At 46.4% G+C, this 15,052-nt stretch overlaps 5 non-coding genes across 5 annotated transcripts; all 5 read left to right on the forward strand.

Moving 5' to 3' along the window:
- The first annotated feature begins 4,103 nt into the window (after positions 1-4,103).
- On the forward strand, positions 4,104-4,177 carry trnat-ugu (transfer RNA threonine (anticodon UGU)). The gene has a single exon. It is a non-coding gene; the product is annotated as a tRNA-Thr (tRNA).
- A 188-nt stretch (positions 4,178-4,365) lies between these two features.
- Positions 4,366-4,455, forward strand: trnar-ucu (transfer RNA arginine (anticodon UCU)). The gene is given in 2 exon segments: positions 4,366-4,402; positions 4,420-4,455. It is a non-coding gene; the product is annotated as a tRNA-Arg (tRNA).
- A 736-nt stretch (positions 4,456-5,191) lies between these two features.
- Positions 5,192-5,281, forward strand: trnar-ucu (transfer RNA arginine (anticodon UCU)). Its single transcript is given in 2 exon segments — positions 5,192-5,228; positions 5,246-5,281. It is a non-coding gene; the product is annotated as a tRNA-Arg (tRNA).
- A 284-nt stretch (positions 5,282-5,565) lies between these two features.
- On the forward strand, positions 5,566-5,639 carry trnat-agu (transfer RNA threonine (anticodon AGU)). Its single transcript has one exon. It is a non-coding gene; the product is annotated as a tRNA-Thr (tRNA).
- Positions 5,640-5,812: 173 nt separating this feature from the next.
- On the forward strand, positions 5,813-5,886 carry trnat-ugu (transfer RNA threonine (anticodon UGU)). Its single transcript has one exon. It is a non-coding gene; the product is annotated as a tRNA-Thr (tRNA).
- Positions 5,887-15,052: the final 9,166 nt, after the last annotated feature.

Below are 15,052 nucleotides of genomic sequence, written 5' to 3' on the forward strand. Positions count from 1 at the left end.
CCAATGAGAGGCGCCCGCGCGCTCATTGCGTCATGGCCCGCCAGAATGGGCGTGGTCATGGTGTATATAACAGTCTCTCCCAGGCTTATATGTTGATTTATTTCAGCGTGAAGCGAAACGCTAGTAGCGCAAGCACGGCCGGGAACGCAATACTCGTTCCCTCTTCTAGAGAGAACCGAGGTTACGTTAGGTAACCGATTCGTTCTCTTACGAGAGGTTCTCTCGTATTGCGTAAGCTAGCTTACGCTGCGGGAACACCTGGTCAACGCCGTGCGCGCTATGAATCCACTCATGAATCCCAGGGTGATACCGGGGGATTTTTAACGTGGAGTGAATGTATTATGAGGCCGGCAGAGCGGGCACATGAAGTGTATACATAAGCATGTATGAGGCCGGCAGAGCGGACACATGAAGTGTATAAGCATTTAAGGAGAGCACAAGGGGCGAACCGGTTGTGTGAGGGACTCCCAGTAATGCAGCTTCTTAGGGAGCTGGTCGTTTAGACAGCTAGTAATTTTGCCTGCAAGGCGGGAACTTCCAAGTTGTAAAATCTGACAAAAGTGGACGGGGAGGCCCATCCCGCGGCCACACAAATGTCATGAATGGAAATTCCAAAGGACCATGCCCACGATGAGGCCATGCCTCTAGTGGAGTGCGCCCTGATGCCCAGAGGGCAGGGCAGGCATTTAGATGCGTAAGCAGAGGCGATAGCATCTACTATCCATCTAGACAGTGTCTGTTTAGAGGCGGCCAGACCTTTGGTGCGCCCCCCAAACGACACGAAAAGCTGCTCAGCGCGTCTGAACGCGGCAGCGCGCGTAGTGTACAATCTCAGAGCCCGCACCGGGCAGAGGAGATTGGCGTCGCGCTCACTATCGGATGAAGGCAGAGCCGATAGGGAAATAATCTGAGCCCTGAACGGGGTACCAATCGCCTTCGGGACATAACCATGTCTAGGTTTGAGAATGACAACAGAATCATTCGGACCAAACTCGAGACATGCGGCGCTGGATGAGAGCGCGTGAAGATCCCCCACGCGTTTTACTGAGGACAGAGCCGTCAGAAAAAACGGTTTTGAGCGAGAGGTATTTTAGGTCCACAGACTCGAGCGGTTCGAACGGGGGTGCTTTCATAGCTTCGAGAACTATAGAAAGATCCCAGATAGGAACCGAAGGGGGGCGCGGAGGGTTCATCCTCTTAGCTCCCCTGAGGAAGCGGATGACTAACTCGTCTTTGCCCAGGGACTGAGCGCGTCGGGGTTCAGAGAACGCCGCGACGGCTGCCACGTAAACCTTGAGAGTGGAGGGGGACCTGCCCTTGTCCAGCATCTCTTGAAGGAAAACAAGCAAAGACGGCACCTCGCATGACCGTGGGTCCAGATGTTTGTCGGTGCACCATTTTGAGAACACAGACCATTTAGACGCATAGAGCCTTCTCGTGGAAGGTGCTCTAGCCTGTATGATAGTGTTTCTTACTCCTTCTGGCAAATCAACGAATAGTCGTTGATCACCCATGCATGTAGCGCCCAGCGCCGTGGATGGGGATGCCAGATCGTGCCGCGAGCCTGAGAGAGGAGATCTGCTCTGACTGGGATGGGCCACGGGGCTGTCTGCGACAGCTGAGTGAGCTCCGGAACCCAATTCTGACTCTCCCAACGCGGGGCTATGAGGAGCACCGAGTGGCGTGTGTCCCTGATCCTCTGAATTACCTGTGGTAAAAACGGCTTTTTTTTCGCTCGCAAGCGGGCTGGGACACCGGCTTGTTTGTGGCGGTCAACACTACAGCAGTCGGCGAAATAACGGGGACTGGCAGAGGGCGAAGCTTTGACGGCGGTCCGGCCGCAGCGGGAGAGCACCGTCGTTTTCTTGACTTTGCTAGGCAGACTTCTGATGATCAGGCTTCAGCGTGATCTTAGGTCGCGGGCCTCGTGGGGGCGGCGGTCTGCGGCGGCTGTCAGAGCGAGAGCGAGGGCGGCCGCCCTGTCTGCGCTGGGCTGTTTGAGTCTGCGGAGGGGGGCGCTGTGGTGGAGCTCTGGCAGGAGGCTCGCGAGAGCGGCCCGCGGAAGAGCTAGCGCGGCGGGGCAGAAACAAATTCATCGCCTGAGTAGCTTTCTGGACCTCAGAAAAGCGATCGACGATTCCCGTGACAGCAGATCCAAAAAGGCCCGTCGGGGAGAGGGGCGCGTTAAGAAACGCGGCGCGCTCAGAATCTCCCATGTCGGCGAGCGTGAGCCATAAGTGTCTCTCGGCAACACAAAGGCTGGCCATGCATCTCCCCAGAGCTTGTGCGGCGGCTTTAGTGGCGCGAAGGGCGAGGTCCGTAGCACTTCTCAGATCCGTGACAGCGGGGGAGGGGTTTCTACCGCCTTCGGCCCACTCACGGAGAATATCGCTCTGTAATACTTGGAGGACAGACATAGAATGTAGCGCTGCGGAGGCCTGACCGGCGGCGGCGTAGGCGCGAGCATGAAAGCTTGAGGTCGCTCTGCAAGCTTTCGAAGGAAGCGTGGGGGAAGAGCGCCATCTAGCAGAGGGCGGGCAGAGGTGTGCGGCGACCAAGTCCTCGACGGGCGGCATGGCTGAGTAGCCTTTTTCGGCGGCTCCGTCCACCGAGCGCAGCGAGGCGGATATATCAGAGCGGTTTCTAGCCGAGAGCGGGGCATTCCAGGACTTCGTCAGCTCTGCGTGAAGTTCAGGCAGGAATGGAGCGAGTTCTGCGTGCTCGAGTCCCAGGCAGAGAGCGCAGATGACATGGCGGTCTCCGTCCTCGAGACGAGCGCGGCAAGAGCCGCAGGAAAAACGAGACATCTTTAAAAAGACGCTCGGCTCTTTTAGATATAATAGAGAAAAGAGAAGGATACAGTCGTCGGATGGCGCTAGCTTGCAGGGCAGCTGAAGGTGGCGAAGACGGCCGGCTTCTTCAGGGTCCGGGAGCTCGCTAGAGTGATGCCTTCTCGACGGCGACGGCTTTTCTCAGGACAGCAGAAGCGTGCAGCTTGCTGAAGATGAAATGAATCAACATATAAGCCTGGGAGAGACTGTTATATACACCATGACCACGCCCATTCTGGCGGGCCATGACGCAATGAGCGCGCGGGCGCCTCTCATTGGAAGCGGGTTCAGCCCCGCTCTCCCATAGGCTTAAGCAGTTCTCTCTGAGCGAACCAATGAGCTGCTAGCTAGCCTGCTCTAGGTCTGCCGCAGAGGAACTGCGTTGTGTATGGATACAAATTATGAAATAATTTTTTGGCTTCAATATCTCAGCAAAGATGAATCTTTCCCGCAGCGTAAGCTAGCTTACGCAATACGAGAGAACCTCTCGTAAGAGAACTGTAGTTATTTTGTTACGTTAACTTATGCCTTAAGTTATTTATGTACCTGATTATCATTAATATCATTATTACTATTATTATTAATAATAATATATATTTTTAATAATAATAATAGATGAGAAGCATTTGTTTAGTTTATTTATGTTTAGCTATGCCTTAAGTTATTTATGTACCGGAATGTGATTATATAAAAAAAAATGAATGGGTTTGGATGTTTCTGTGTTTTTTCTTATTCATCTACTTCCTCTTTTCATTATTATTATTGTTTACTGTATTATTGACTACAACAACTACACTAAAATTATATACACATTTTAATTTCTGGGCAACAGGTGGTTGCCTGGATGAGAAGAGTTTATTTTAGTTATTTTATTACGTTAACTTATGCCTTAAGTTATTTATGTACCTGATTATCATTAATATCATTACTACTATTATTATTATTAATAATAATAATAGATGAGAAGCATTTAAGTTATTTATGTACCTGATTATCATTAATATCATTATTACTATTATTATTATAATAATAATATATATTTTAAATAATAATAATATTAGATAACCCGAGATCCTGGGTTCGAATCCCAGCGGTGCCTTTGACGATACCCGTGTGTGTCGCAAGGCCGTGAACCCTCGCAATCGTTTGCTTTTCTGAGAACTGACCACAAAGGGTGAAACCGAGGTGTCCTTTGCAGTTGCTTCCATTTGCAAACCATCCCTGAGCTGTTGTTGAAGGACAGTGTCCCAAGCTAACATGTCTTGGCAGCAAGGCGCCGTGACTTAGCTGGTCAAAGCGCCTGTCTTGTAAACAGGAGATCCTGGGTTCGAATCCCAGCGGTGCCTCTACCCCGTTGGCTTTGCTCTTTGGGATCGTTCTTGGACAGAGGGCCTCGGGACTTTGAATCGAGTTTCAATTGTGCAGAGGCTCGAGGACCTGCCTTTTCTGCCCGCAGAGTGTATAGCATTACACTGTTGGATGTGCAAATGCCCAGATGAAAAACCATCACGTGGCCCAGCCAATCCATCACATGGGCTCTGTGGCGCAATGGATAGCGCATTGGACTTCTAGACTGCAAAATGAGGCCATTCAAAGGTTGTGGGTTCGAGTCCCACCAGAGTCGTGAATTTTGCCGTTTTGTCAACCCCATACTGCACAGTGTTGCCCTCGGGTAACAGAAAGCTTTTGAGGCCTCTTGTTCTCAACGTGTTCATTTCAAATAATGTCAATGTAGTCGAAAGGCTTCAAAATGTTGTCTTTTTTGTTTACCACTACATGTGCTTACCGAAAACTCTTGGCTCTTGCACACAAGGACCGGCCGTCACCACAGAGAGGTGCCAGACTTCCTTTCTCTTCCCGTAGCTTAGATGGTCTTTGCAGCTCTTGTGAATGGAGCTCCATAAACATGTGTGACGTGGGTTCTGGGAGACCTGCTGAACACGGCTTTGCCAACAAACGCAGAGGCTAGCTGGCCACCCCCCACGCAGTTGTCAACAAACTATTTCATGCTATCCAGCGCCTGGTCCACGATTTGCATCTTTTTTTCTCTATGTTTTGCTCCTCTGGGTCGCCCTTCTGACAGCAGGGAGCGGAGGTAGGCGCCGTGGCTTAGTTGGTTAAAGCGCCTGTCAAATCAACAGGAGATCCTGGGTTCGAATCCCAGCGGTACCTCTACCCCGTTGGCTTTGCTCTTTGGGATCGTTCTTGGACAGAGGGCCTCTGGACTTTGAATCGAGTTTCAATTGTGCAGAGGCTCGAGGACCTGCCTTTTCTGCCCGCAGAGTGTATAGCATTACACTGTTGGATGTGCAAATGCCCAGATGAAAAACCATCACGTGGCCCGGCCAATCAATCATGTGGGCTCTGTGGCGCAATGGATAGCGCATTGGACTTCTAGATTGCAAAATGAGGCCATTCAAAGGTTGTAGGTTTGAGTCCCACCAGAGTCATGATTTTTCGGCCGTCACCACAGAGAGGTGCCAGACTTCCTTTCTCTTCACGTAGCTTAGATGGTCTTTGCAGCTCTTGTGAATGGAGCTCCATAAACATGTGTGACGTGGGTTCTGGGAGTCCTGCTGAACACGGCTTTGCCAGCAGAGGCTAGCTGGCCACCCCCCACGCAGTTGTCAACAAACTATTTCATGCTATCCAGCGCCTGGTCCACGATTTGCATCTTTTTTTCTCTATGTTTTGCTCCTCTGGGTCGCCCTTCTGGCAGCAGGGAGCGGAGGTAGGCGCCGTGGCTTAGTTGGTTAAAGAGCCTGTCTAGTAAACAGGAGATCCTGGGTTCGAATCCCAGCGGTGCCTTTGACGATACCCGTTTGTGTCGCAAGGCCGTGAACCCTCGCAATCGTTTGCTTTTCTGAGAACTGACCACAAAGGGTGAAACCGTGGTGTCCTTTGCAGTTGCTTCCATTTGCAAACCATCCCTGAGCTGTTGTTGAAGGACAGTGTCCCAAGCTAACATGTCTTGGCAGCAAGGCGCCGTGGCTTAGCTGGTCAAAGCGCCTGTCTTGTAAACAGGAGATCCTGGGTTAGAATCCCAGCGGTGCCTCTACCCCGTTGGCTTTGCTCTTTGGGATCGTTCTTGGACAGAGGGCCTCGGGACTTTGAATCGAGTGTCAATTGTACAGAGGCTCGAGGACTTGTCTTTTCTGCCCGCAGAGTTTAGTGCATTACACAAGTATTCAGCTTGATTTTTCGTTTTTCGTTCTGAGGTAGAAAAATTAATAAACAGCTTGAAAATTCAATTTCTACATGTTGGCGGGAATGAAATGCCCCTTTCCTCTGATTTGTCAGCCGAAGATCAAACTGTTCCTTCATCAGTTCTTCCTCAGTTCCGCTCAGCAGAATAAAAATGCTGCAATTGTAGGGATTCTTAACGCGTTTATTGCAACTACTACATTAAATCTTTTTCTCATCAAACAACCAGACTAATTGTTCGACACGACCCGTACCGGGCAAGAGCCTAGACAGGGCTTTGTTCTGTGTAGACCATAGACTGGTGTAGACCAGCAGTTCTCAAGTGCCAGGGGGGTCTGGGAAATTATTTGCTATACCTTATTTTCCGGACTGTAAACTAGTCATGTTTTTAATCATGAAACACGCTGTGATTCATTCCAAAGTGATAAAAATAATCAAATAATCTAAATGTTGACTTTCAAAAGTAGGCACGCCAAGAAGGCTATTCGCTGTATTTTAGGTAATTGGTGTGCGCCAGAAAGATGTTCAAGGAGACCGAGACGCGCTAAAGAATGTTGTTTTCTTTATTTTTCAAAGGCATGACATTTTGTAGTCATTTTGAATGTACACAAATAAAAATAAACATTTTACTCTTTCAAATGATGTCATATTATCTGTATGACTATAAATGACAGAGTATTAAGTTTTTTCCCCTACTGAGGAACAAATCCAGTGATGGCGCCGGCGCATCGCACGTTCACACAATATTATCAGTTCACTTGACATCGCAGCCTGTTTATTACATAAAAAAAACAATCAACAAAACATATAAAAAGTTATTCATGCTTAATTTAATTTGTCTGTTGTACAATATAAAGGCTGTGCCGGTTAGTCAAACTCATTTCCCTTGCTGTGAAGTTGCTGATTTAGCCTACGTTGGGACTCGACTGAAGTATGAAGCCTTCTTTATATTATTAGATAGCATCCAAATGTTACATTGCAAATATGGAAACTTTGGATCGAATGAGAGATGCGTGAACCCCACGTCCGTACAGTTTCGATTCAAATAAATTTGTTTAGGCTTGGCGCTTAGAATAGGCTAAATGTTGTTTGTAATAAAGGGCACAATAGGCTATTTTTATAGGCTAGCCTACTATGTATATTTTTTTATTATAGCCTACATGGCTACTTAGGCTACATAGCCTAAAAGGAACTGTTTTCTCATTTTTCTACTTCCAATATTAAATAAAAAAACTAATGAACCTGAAAAACTAGGTACAGGGACTTATACAGATTAGCAATCTCCTTACTGTTTGTTTTCATTAATTCTTTTGTCAATTGTCATTTGAGGGAGTGGAAAAAATGAACCCCTGCAATTTGTGAATGCGTGTCATTTAAGCCCCTATTCTATGTTATTGTGGGTATTGGAAGGCATTCATTTTGTGTATCAGTGGTTTGAGCTATTTTCTGGGAAACTGAAATTTATTACATATATTTTTTTTTACTTGACAAGTTTAATTTAAATTAAATTCATATTTATTAATTAATTAATCAAATTTGATTTGGGGCACCCACCGTTACATGGATCATCATTTGGAAACATGGATCAAGGAAGACACATTGGTGTGGAAAGAAGAGTGGCAGAGAGAGGGAGGACTAGAACCACAGTATACTCTACATCCATCCATCCATCCATACATTCCATAATTTTTTTTTCAAAATGTTTGTCCTATGTAGAGTCGTGGGGAGGCTGTAGCCCCTATTGTAATTGTAAGTTTTCTTATTATAATTTTTCCCGAATGGGAGTCTATGGCAGCCCTATCAACGGAATAGGACAATGACGAAATTTGGCACATTAAGTGATGGTAAAATTGTAATGAATGGTGATTTGACCAATTTTGGAGTCTCTAGGACCAACTCTATAGCGCCACCACTAGTTAAAAATTCACTTCTCTAAAGGATATATATTTTGAATCCTTTGTTCTAGAGAAATGAAATTTTGTTAAAGCTGCAGTCCGCAGTTTTTCCTCTTTGTCGCCATCTCTGTTCGAAATCTGCAATTGCAGTCATTCGCGGAATTATCAACTTTACGTGAGTTGTACCTCGGCATGGCACAGCGCGGATGAATCCAATGTTTTGAGGAGAATGTGCAGCTGTCAATCACCGCGCCGGTGTGGATACTGTCATTGATTCGTAATCACAAATTCTACGTTTTGGAAGTATGACCAACATAAGAATTTTCACCCTAAAATGTCATCTGAACAAGTAAGTAACATCCACTTTTGTTCTTCTGACCAACTAAGGGGAAAAAAACCATTGCAGTAAATCGCGCTGATTAAATCTAACGATCGCTTATCATATCACGTCAAACCGTGCAAATTATACTTTATTCTCAAATTGTTCATGTTAACAACATCAGCATTGCGTGACTACATTTAAAGCCCTTCAGATATTTATCCTTGTTTTCGCATGGGCCCGGTTGCATTCTCTTTTTCCAAACTCTCAGTCCAAAGTCTTTCGCATTTTACAACGGGTGAATCTCTAGTTGTCACTGGTGATTGTCGTTTGAACCTTTCTGGATCCGCCATCAAATTAATAAGTTTAATTATATCAAGTGCTGTGAGAAAAGGCTATAAATCTCCACCTCCAATATCCTCACAAGCAATATAGCCTACTAGCCGAGACTCCTTCTTTATGTGTACAGATGTGACGTAATGACGCAAAGACATGCTCAAATTTCCCGCGGAAATCCACCAGTATCACTGGAATTAAAAACATTATTATAAGCTTACCATTTTGAATCCAGCTAAGGCAAGCAGATAGTTTTGAACACTGGCTGGTTATGTACTTGCTCAAAAATTTATTTTGGATAATTTTTAACCCAAAAAAGTTACGGACTGGAGCTTTAATCTGATTCCTCTCTTCATGCTGATCACATTCAACATCTTACATTAAGACTCCACCCATTACAGTAGCGCCTATTTTGAAAGGTACAGCATTCCATTGTTCGCTACTTCTTCAAAATTTGTCCAGAATCTGGGGCCGGTTTCACAAAGCTATTTTAGTCTATAGTCTATAGTGTTCACAAATAGATACAAAAATTAAATCTTTCACAAAAATAAAGACTGACTTAATTTAGACCAAAACAATTAGACACCTTACCCCCAGGCTAACTTAGGTCTAAGACTCCCTTGGCAACCAGCAGTAACAATCAGTTACATTACAAACAGCCAAAAGAAAAGGGAAAATGGCCCTTACCATATATATTCATCACCATTTCAATGGTGTCTTTAAGTTTCTCTTGGGCTCCTCATCCCCTTTTTGGATATTTCCTCTTAAATATTTATTTTTTGGCATCTTGTACAATGTTTTTGTATCTTTTCTATACGTCTTTAACGCTCCGCTCAATGGTCGGATTAACGCTGTTAACTGTCGTAGCAATCTTTTTTCAAATGAAGCATTTCTTCTCGTTACTACATTCTCCGCTAAATTTCCCAAGTAAAATGTCCTTGTAAGAGTTATACTCCTCCAACAAACACATATTTTCCGCTGGGGTAAACTGCACTGAGCGGTTGAATGCGCTTACTCGATCCGCCATGTTTTTTGTTTTGAAAAGTGTCTTATTTTTCCCAGAATGCATTGCAGTGTAGTCCTACTTAAGATCATAGATATCCATAATAAAGGCTAGAGATGTCTTATGGCGGAGTCTCTATCGTCATCACCGGCGGCCATCTTGTCACAGGCAAGCTTTCTGGTGGGCTCTATGGTACCTGATGTAACATGAGTGATCAGCACAAACACAAATACTCTTATCTCGTTGAAATCTTGACGGATTTACAAACGGTTTGGTTTCTTACAAACGTTATTAACGTGGCTATAATTCTGGATGATTATTTATTTATACACTTATTATTCATAAGTATGCAGTGTCATAACTACATCTCAGACGTTTATAACAAACCAAACCGTTTGAAAATCGGTAGAAAATTGAGCAAGTTATGGTTATTTAAAAAGTACATGCACCATTAAAACACAATGTTACGAGTGAGCGAGCTGCCTGTGACAAGATGGCGGGCGGGCCAGGTGCGGACGTCGACCTCCATTGGCCAGCAGCGCGGACGAGACATCTAGCCTTTATTATGGATATCTATGCTTAAGATAGTCAGAGTCTTAAGTGCTTTGTGCAACGGTCTGATTTAGATGTCTATCTGAAGTCTGACTATCTACTATATCTAAGCCATAGTCAAAGTCTATCTTTGTGAAACCGGCCCCTGATCAGATGATCTTTGGACTGAGCTGCACAGAAATGAAAAAAAAACAAAAGTTACGATGTCGCGAACTTAACGAGGTCAACCCAAAATTGTTTCAGAGGCCTTATCTCGACCAAAGTTTGATCAATCAAAACAAAAATTGGTACGCTTCATCTGAACCATAATCTAAGGGTCCATGCCAAATTTGGGAACAGCGCCACCTACAGGTCATGAGATCTTAAAAATGGCTATTTCAATCATGATTCAATCATTGGTGTCTATGGATTCCTTGTGTAATGCCAAATCTGAGAATACCAATTTTGCCAGGATCGGATGAACCATCAGGCCGCCATGTAGAATTTTGTCATAAATTGCAATATCTTTTAAACGATTTGACATATTAGCACAAAATTTGGTAGATATCATTATCGGGATGTCCTGAAGGTAGCTGAAAAGTTTGAAGACAGCGACACCTAGTGTTCCAGAGATAAAAGGATTTTTTCCAAAATACTTATAACTTTTGAAAACATAGATCAAAATTTGTGTTGTTTTTTATGTCATTACGTTCCTTGGTTTATCCCGATTCCAATGATATCTCATTTGTCATTTTCCTTAAATGTGCCTGTCCGCCATATTAAAGCAAAAGAAAAACAGTTTTTTCACTACTCCTAATTTTGTCCAAAATCTGATCAGATAATCTTTGGACTGAGCTGCACAGAAATGACTGAACAGAAATACGTCACAGAATTTGACCTTTCCTGTGTTTGTTGTCTTACGCCAGTTAGCTTAGCATGCTAATTGGTTAGCATCTAACCTGTTGCCATTCTAATGTGGCTCTTCAGCTATCAGGTTAACCATAAGCTACATTAGCATTTAGTTATCTTAGCATGCTAATCTGGTTAAAATATTAAGTAATGCTCTTGTGTGCTCATTCTCACGCTAAAGGCTCCTCGGCAGCCTAGTGAAACAGCAGCAACTGAGTGGTGCAATCAGTAATACCACAAACCCTGAACTTTTCAGGTTGTGGGTTCGAAACCTGTGTGGCACATGCCCAGACTGTAAAGGTGATGATACACAGGGCAATGTTGCCGTCAACGGGCAACCAGATGAGACACAGGGCCCACGACCGATCTAAATTATCCAGATAGAAATGTATTGCCCATTTTCAAAGGGAAAGTGCCCAAGCAACAATCGCTCGGCAACATTGCTCAAAAAGTTGCCCTGTGTATCATCACCTTAAGAGGTACTGTGGCCAGAAGTGATGCAAAAGTTGCTTCTGTTGATCTCATCTGAAATTATTAAATATAACATACAGTGCATTTATATACAAAATCTTCATTTTGAGTATATTGTTACTTGAACTATGGAAATACTAGCCTGGATGCCAGCCGAACTTGGCCCCGCCACAACATTTGAGGTCGGGAAGTTCGGTCTGGACTTGATCCGTTGTGGAGCCGAGCAACTATGCTCGAACCAGAGCTGTTCGGACCAATCAAAATGATCAACAGTAACGTAATCATCCACGTCACCAAAGAGCGCTTGGGTTGAATTCGTTTACAACAAAGATGCTGCCGCTGGAGAATTGAGATGTGTAGATTCTGCCATCGCGTCTGTTATAGAAAATATCGACAGCGCATTCATTTTAAAGGGGTCATATAATGATACATGCACTTTTACAAGTTGATTGTACTGAAATGTGTGTTGGCAGTGCCTGTACACAACCATCATATAATGATAAAAATCCATCCAGTGTTTTTGTTTTAATCTCCTTATATGTTTTCCCCTGCCTCAAATCAAGCCGTTCGACCGTGTGACGTCACACGCTCGGACACCCCTCCCAAGATTGTTGATTGACAGCAGCGTTTCAACACAGACCCTCCCTCGCTCGTGAGCGAGCTGTCAATCATAGTCCGCGCGGACCGGCGCGGTCATTGTTGATATGCTGGAGCACTGTCTATGAGCAGAATGGCGTCTAAGCGATTGTGGTGTTCTGTTCTTGGGTGCAATAAGGAACACAGCAGTCATTTTAATGTTCCTAAATCCGAACCGCTGAAGACGCAGTGGCTGAGTTTGTTTTCGAAGGGAATATTCCCCACGAGCAACGTCAATGCTTTCATGTTTGCGAAAATCATTTCTCAGCAGACTGCTTTATAAAGGAGGGTCAGTATAAAGCTGGTTTTGCTAAGAAGCTGCACCTGAATAAAGGATCGGTACCAACTATTAGTGTTCCTGCTGAACCTCCAGAAGAACTGAAGTGAGTGTAACGTTTTATTAATCTTTATATTCATATTTATATTAATCTTTGCAAATCGCTTGCACGCTTTACGATGAATGCGGCTAAGGTTTACACTCAGGGTACATTACGGCATGTTTTCTATGTACGACGTTCTCAATATAATTCATAATCCCACGTTTATAATGAACAACGCGTTATGGTTATTGTGTTATTGTGTTACAAACGGTGTACGCACAGAACAGAGAGGCGGGGTGAGCAAAGGTCATTATCATTTAAAGTCATATGCACTGAAACGGCATGCTGAAAACAGAGCTGTTTTTGACCAGGTAAAATAAGTGTTCTCTTACGAGAGGTTCTCTCATATTGCGTAAGCTAGCTTACGCTACGGGAAAGATTTATCTTTTCTGAAATATTGAAGCCAAAAATTATCCTTAATTTTGTATCCATTGTCAACGCAGTGCAGCAGCTGCAGACCTTGAGCGGGCTAGCTAGCGAGCTCATTGGTTGCTCTGCGGCAACTGCTGCAGCCTATGGACGGACAGAATGAACTTGCGTCCAATGAGAGGCGCTCGCGCCTTCATCACGTCACAGCCTGCCAAACTGGGCGTGGCTAGAGTGTATATTAGCGAGGTCCGAAGGCTGCATCCCTGATTTTCATCTCTTCAGCGAAGCTCTTCGCATCTGATCCACAGAAGCCACGTCGCCGTCTGAGGGGCATTTTAGCGAGCTTGGACAGCGCTTGAAGAAGCCGGCCGTCTTCGCCACCTTCAGCCATCCGGCAAGCTACGCCATCCGGTGACGTATCCTTTTTAGAGCTAGCTAGTTCCTCAGTGAACTATCACAAAAGAGCACGAGCGTCTTTGTAAAGATGCCTCGCACCACCTGCGGCTCATGCCGCGCCCCTCTCAGCGCCGGATACCACCACCTCATCTGCGCTCTCTGCCTGGGACTGGAGCACGCAGAGCTCGCTCTCGCTGACGGCGGATGCGACCTCTGCGAGGAGCTTCCGATGTCGACCCTGCGGGCTCGCCTCGAAGCGTTCAAAGCCGAAGCCGCCGTGCCGCCTTTCGTCTCGCCGCGCAAGAAAAAGCGCCGCTCCCAAAGGCCGCCGGAACCGGTGCTGGAAGCGACTGTCTCGCCGGAGCCTCTCCCTCGAGCCTCGCTTTCACCCCCCCCCGCCCTCCCCGGACGCGCAGTTGCCGCCGAGCGGCCGCACTGCTGCCATTTCGGATGACGAGGCGGAGGTAAAGGACTGCTGTTCTGTCATGGCTTCGGACAGCGAGGAGTGGTCAGGCTCCCTCACCTCCTCCTCGGCCCACGAATCCAGCAGGTCCCGCGCCGGAGTCGAAGAGGAATTAATGCGACTCCTCACACAGGCCGTCGACCGCCTCGGGCTCGAGTGGTCACCGCCCCCTGAGCAGGCCCCCAACAGAGTCGACGGCTGCTTTCTACAAAGCCGCCGCCGTGCGGCGCCCGCAGCCCGGGCCGCGCCCTTCCTGCCGGAACTCCACGCCGAGCTCACTAAGTCGTGGAGCGCGCCTCTCTCGGCCAGGACCCGCTCCCATGCCTCCGCCTCTCTCTCTTCGGTGGATGGCACCGCCGAGAAGGGCTATTCTTCCATCCCTCCGGTCGAGGATTCGGTCGCAGCGCACCTTTGCCCGCCCTCTGCGAGATGGCGGTCTAAGCCCACGCTCCCGTCTAAGGCCTGCAGAACCACTTCCGCTTGTGTTGGCCGCGCTTATGCCGCCGCCGGCCAAGCCGCGTCCGCTCTGCACTCCATGGCCGTCTTGCAAATCCTCCAAGCAGACCTTCTTCGAGAGTGGGATGAGAAAAACAGGCACCCAAAGGCTGTGTCAGACCTAAGGAGCGCGACGGATCTCTCCCTTCGCGCCACAAAAGCTGCAGCCCAAGCCCTGGGGAAGTGCATGGCCTCGCTGACTGTGACCGAGAGACATCTATGGCTAACGCTTGCCGACATGGGAGAAACTGAACGCGCCACGTTCCTCAACGCGCCGCTCTCTCCTTCCGGTCTCTTCAGTTCTGCGGTGAGTGGCATTATCGACCGCTTCTCAGAAGCAGTGTTAATTTCGTTGACGAAAATAACAACGAAAATTATTCGTCAACGACATTTTTTCACAGACGAAAACGAGACGATAACTAAATAAAACCTAGTTTTGAATGACAAAGACTATGACGAAAATCTATTGACATTTTCGTCAACGAATAAAAACTAGACGAAAATGTTAGATAGTGACGATTTGGGAAGCGATCCGTCAGAACTGATGTCCTGAGCGTGTGTGATAGATGCGCACATTTGTAGGCTACTGATCTACCCCGCGGTCATAAAACGTTAAAAAATGTGAACGTCTGGGAGAATGAGTAGAGCAGACATATAGATCTGAATAAGAGTGACGATGCAAAAAAGAGTTCTATTCGGTGCGGTTTTCTGTGCGCACACACCTAACCCGAAGCGTGCAGTCATGCACAATACACCTACAGCGCGCGAGTAGGCTACTGAATTGAGCTCTCTTTCGTGTCTGAATGGACAAATA

Source organism: Rhinichthys klamathensis, unplaced genomic scaffold (assembly GCF_029890125.1).
Source record: "Rhinichthys klamathensis goyatoka isolate OS25496 unplaced genomic scaffold, OSU_Roscu_1.1 h1tg000192l_1, whole genome shotgun sequence".
Taxonomy (NCBI): domain Eukaryota; kingdom Metazoa; phylum Chordata; class Actinopteri; order Cypriniformes; family Leuciscidae; genus Rhinichthys; species Rhinichthys klamathensis.